We start from the raw sequence: 5,551 nt of genomic DNA, 5'->3' as shown, positions 1-5,551 counted from the left end.
TCCACTCCAACACCCTGGATAGAGTTGTCAGCCCCCAACGATAAATACCATTTGGTTTTGCTTCTTGACAGTTGTTGTACCAGAACGCCCCCAGGTAATATTTGGCACAGCTCCCAAAGGGTGAGGAGTCCTGGTCTCTGTCAACGGTGGTGAACTTCAGTCCGTTGTGATAATTCAGGGAGTCTCCTACAGAAACACAAGTGTATAATGACAACATTATGATTCAACTAATTTTTAAACTGTATTTATTTTTATTTATTTGGTAGTTACCCTTTTTGAAAGGGTAGTTACCCTTTTCAGAAGGGTAACGAATGGTTAGTTACCCTTTTGAAAAGGGTAGTTACCCTTTGAAAAGGGTAGTTAAACGGTAACTAACCATTCGTTACTCCTTCTGAAAAAGTGTAACTACCCTTTTCAAAAAGGGTAACTACCTTTCTGAAAAGGGTAACTACCCTTTTCAAAAAGGGAACTAACCATTCGTTACCCTTCTGAAAAGGGTAACCAACCTTTCAAAAAGGGTAACTAACTATTCGTTACCTTTCGAAAAAAGGGTAACTACCCTTTCAAAAACAGTAACTAATCATTAACTACCTATTTTTTTGTGTGAGCTTATTGTAAAGTGTTACCAGAAAAGGGTTTAGAGACCCAACAACCTTAAAAACCAATTTGATGACTGTGGAAACCTCACCTGCTCCTCCATTAATGAATCCAGAAACATTCAGTCGGGATCCACCATACTCAGAGGCGATGGAGAATGAAGTGTAACGAGCAACGTGTGTTTCCTTCAAAGTCCTCCATGTCAACCATCAGTTCATACTTTTTCGGCTTATCAATTGGAAGATGTTTTCAAGACCTGCAAACACACAAACATGTTTTTTTACATTTTCTAGAGACCTATACATAATTTAGTAAAATATTATTTAAATGTTCCATGTGAAGTTTTTAACCTCTACTCTTGTTTGTCTTTAATGAACATTGAGTTTCATGACGTCATGACTGTTAGTTTGGTTTCATTTCTCACCGAGCCAGTACTCTCCAGCAGGGTTACCAAAGCCGGTCTTGTATTGATCCCAGGTCCTGTAGAAGTTCACCGTGCCGTCCATCCTCCTCTGGAAAACCTGGAAACAAAAAGATACCTGAAAGGTGAAGTTTACAGACAGCAAGGCTTCACTGTTATTTCACTTTTAACCCCTTGCCCGTCCACAAGTTTGTATAACAAATTAACTTAAAAAAGGTAATAATATGTCATGGCAGGTACAGTATATGTGACTGGGACCTTTTGTACCAAAACGTCAGCAACATTACATAAAAGAAGTCATTTGCCAATGACACATAGATGTACATTTCACTTTCCTCTGATGATCTCAGTCCTATTAACAAATTAATAAAATGTAGTAACAGTATGTATTGCTGGATGTCCACTTTCTACAGCTGAATACAGATAAGACTGAAATTCTTGTTGTTGGTCCTAAAAATGAAAGACATAAGATTTATTCAGATCTAGATTCACTCGCTGTGTTCGAAACCGTTCCTTCATTCACTCACTCGCTATTCCCTATATAGTTATTAAATAGTGAACTATTTGGGGAGCAAGACAAACATACGTTCATTCCAATAAAATACTTAAAAGGGAACATCACTCCAAAGAAATATGTTGCATTAAAAACCAAACCTCAGGAAACATTAATGTCCTTGCTGGAAGGGCATCTGAATGCATACTTCCTAGAGGTTGGTAGTAGCCACCTGAGTGCATTTGCGTGGGTTTGTTCTTCTTGAACGAGCTGTGCAGTTTGCAAACTGCCTGTGTCTTGTTTTACTCATTAGGGTATGGCTTTGAAAGTCAATGTGTCTGCAAGCGTATCTATGTACTTTATGTACCCTGAATATGGGGGTATCATTCCCTGTGCAAATGGATTATGTAACTGATTGGAAAGAACCTCAGAGACAATTCAACAACCAAGACTCAGCTGTAACTTTAAGTTGACTTTCGTAAAACTCCCCGTCCACCTTCCTCCTTCTGAGTTCATCTCGCAGTACACCTACACACAAACACAATATCATTTGCAAATTGTTTTCAACTGCTAATACGTTATATGGTATATTCACACATGCTGTAAAAGTACTATAAGTACTACTACAAATACAACTACTCTTTATCTGTTGTAACCGAAGCATCAGTCAGAACTTGTAACTGTGTTTTTGTCAGAGATGATCTCACTGTCTTCACATGATGAACACTTTTATCATCTAAAAGGTCAACCTGGACCCAGAGAGGACGATATGTACCTGGACCTCAGAAGTTGGTTTTGATGGGAAAGATTGTGTACACTCCACTTGTTCGGTGTTGACATTTTTATAGATGTCGCTACAGTCCAGTGGAAAAGGGATTGTTTAGCTGGTCAAGAGTGGAGCCAGCAGGAGCAGGACGACTGAAATCAACTGAAAGAGAGGAGATGCTATGTTGACATGGAGTAAGGTTTAAAGCTTCTGTACTGTTTTAACAATAAGGCCTGAAATTCAATTTAACCTAATTTAATTGTGTAGTGCAACCAGAGGTGGGAAGAATACTAGAATATTGTCCTCAAGCAAAAGTACAGTAGGTCTGTTAAAATGTACTCTGAGAAAACATTACCGTTACATTTTCAAAGGGAAGGCGGGGTGGGTTTAATGATATATTATATTACTGTTAAATAAAAATAACATATTTAGGCTACACAATACATTTCATTAACTTAAACACACAAGTAAACAACAGCAGCAGCAAGACCCGTTAGTCCCCATCAACAGTAAATCCCAATTCAGCAACCTGTGCATACAGCTGATTATTAGTTATGAATTCACACATATGCAGCGTCACTAAATATAACCAGAAAAGAGAATAAAAATAACCATAAATAAAACAAAAATAACCAACAATAAATAAAAGAGCTATGGATACCACGGCTACATACATTAAATAGCCTGGAACTCTTCAGCAGCTGCCGGTGATCAGCTTTTCAGACAGATGCAATAGGGCTGTACAATTATGGCCAAAATGATAATCACGCATTATTTTGATCAATATTGAGATCACGATTACATTATCACGATTATTTGTTGATTTTAACCAAAACACATTTTATGTCACATAGGCTAATTATAACTGCTTTTACATCCATATTGTGCCACATTCTTCCTGTGAAGGATACTGTGAAGGAGTATGCCATTTCAGCTGTTGTGCGACCGCTTTCCCACACCTGCCGTTTGCCGTGAAGATACACGGGCCACGATTTTTTGTTCAGGCTATGATTGTGGTTCCTGGTACATACCAGACGAAATAGCTACGCGGATTTCGTTGGTTCATAACACTGCCACTTACATGTCTGCGTGGCGCTCTAATGCTCAAAACCCATGTTAGAGGCAACATAAACATCACTGCATGTCACGCTAGTAAACACTAATAACACGTTACACAGCAGGTAGCGTTAGCCTAGCGTTAGCCACAGTAGTAACTGGATTAAACACCGCTAAAATGCTGACAGCTAAACAGTGTAGTGTACCTGTATTTCACTGTAGGATTCCAACAGCGGGAGCGTCCAACAGTCTGCTGCTAAAGCTATGAGCTAAAAGACACAAACTAGCACTGGTCACTGCTGTTATCTGAAAAACAACACAGACGGGACAAAATGTTGCGTTTACTGGTAAACTGGGAAACATCATGACTGGCTTATGATGACCGACTGCTACCTGGTGTGGAATTTTCCTTCCGTTACTCTGTCCTCTGTGACTGTCTACATCTACAAGCTGCGGTGCAGGCGGGAACAGCTCTGATTGGCTCATGGAGACATGTGATCAGACAGTGGTTTATGGAGCTCTAGATTGGCTTTGCAAAAGCTGTTCTATGAAGCGGAATGACGCATTTTAAATATTGCACGATCCGCAAATTTGATCGTGGGAAGCCAAATACCGTGATCATGATTAAAATTCGATTAATTGTGCAGCCCTAAGATGCAACCTTTTTTCTATGTCGGTATAATAATGTTAGTTTTAACCCCCACCTATATATGATTCTTAGTCTGATTGTACTGCTGTTAATTTCTTTGTAAAGGTAAAAGCCTCTGAACACCCACACAGGTGATTTCAGTCTGGCTGATGTTCAGCCAGACTGAATGCTGGTGCTGATGCTCCAGGTTGAAGGGGCGGGGCTTAGATAGGAATTCATTAGGTCACAAATCTTTTCTACCAATAAGAATAATAAAGGTGTCATTTGTCCTGCCCTAAAAGGTGCAAAATGCCAACGAGACTCAGGGAGATGCCAATCAGTCTAAACACACCCACACAGTCCTGGGAAGAAGTTTAGTCAGCCAGGTTAAATAAAAACACCAGTGTGTGGCGGTTCAGGGCCTTTAAATGCTAGCCCCAGTCTTGATCTGGGATAGGGAAGACAAACAATTATTACACTTATAATTTCCAGAGTGTCAGCTCTCTGAAACTCTGCCCTCCTGCAGCCACAGACAGACACTCCTGTAGTTTCTTCGTTCTGCTGCGCAACTGATTTATTTCAATTTTTATTTTATTTAATTATTTCAAAGTTAATCAGGACTTTTTCAGATGTTTGCTTTACTGTGCAACAGATACAACTTCAAATACAGCCCAGTGCAAAACTTGTGATTAAAAGTACTTAAGTTAAATAAAAATTACCAATACAAAAACAATTCTCGTTTTTCTTACAGTAATTTGAGTGAAAGTAATTTGTTAATTCCACATAAAGGTACATATTTACCTTCATTGTCAGAGTTCTGCTGGATTGAGGCTTTAAATTTGTCTGGTCTTGTTTATATGCAAAAATGTATTCAAACTTTAGTGTTCAATACTTTGTTTTGGTGCAGATTAAAAATGGGACATTTTTTCCTTAATTTTTAAACAAAAAAAACAAAAGCCAAAGACAACTTCCCAGATCTGGGAGTGACTATGACAACCTGCCTGACACCAGAGGATATATACAATCAATTATATAAAATATACAATCTGTCAGCATTTATACAGCCATAGCTTGATAATAGTGATGGCCAAAATTGCATTTTGTATCTTTCGTTTAGGACTAAGTACATAAAAACCCCAAATAAATATTAATATTAAGTAATGTTAATGTCTCCGTGTTGGATGCTTACCTGTCTGAACTCACCGGCAGGTTGAACTTAAAAGATTTTGTAGCTTCAAAGGGAAACTGCAGCTTCTCCTTGTCTTTCACACCCTCACTGATTATATCTGCAAAAAGCACTGTGATGTCACACCAATCCGACCTATCACAAACCAGGTGGTGGCTCAGGTGAGCGTTCATTGTTTTCCCGACCATCTTCCTCTTTAGCATGGTTTGTATAACTATTTTTCTTTTCCTCTTTAGCCTTTTTCCTGCTGAATGTCCATGTCTATTGCATACCGTACCATGTCATTTCATCGTGGTTAAAGTGACCTGAACAATGAGTTCAATTATCGACAATGATAGTGAAGATTTCATTCGCGCGTCTGTAATTCTGTCTAAATCAGCAACCACTTTGCACCTGTATGGTGG

At 38.8% G+C, this 5,551-nt stretch overlaps 1 long non-coding RNA gene across 1 annotated transcript; it reads right to left on the bottom strand.

Moving 5' to 3' along the window:
* Positions 1–1,999: 1,999 nt before the first annotated feature.
* Positions 2,000–4,808, bottom strand: LOC120551438. Its single transcript, XR_005637875.1, has 3 exons — positions 4,763–4,808; positions 2,287–2,439; positions 2,000–2,039 (listed from the first exon to the last, which is right to left on the bottom strand). It is a non-coding gene; the product is annotated as an uncharacterized LOC120551438 (long non-coding RNA).
* Between the last annotated feature and the right edge of the window lie 743 nt (positions 4,809–5,551).

The sequence above is a fragment of the Perca fluviatilis genome, chromosome 21 (assembly GCF_010015445.1).
Source record: "Perca fluviatilis chromosome 21, GENO_Pfluv_1.0, whole genome shotgun sequence".
NCBI lineage: Eukaryota > Metazoa > Chordata > Actinopteri > Perciformes > Percidae > Perca > Perca fluviatilis.
Note: the sequence above shows the minus strand (reverse complement) of the source record. Positions and strands in the feature narration are given on the sequence as shown.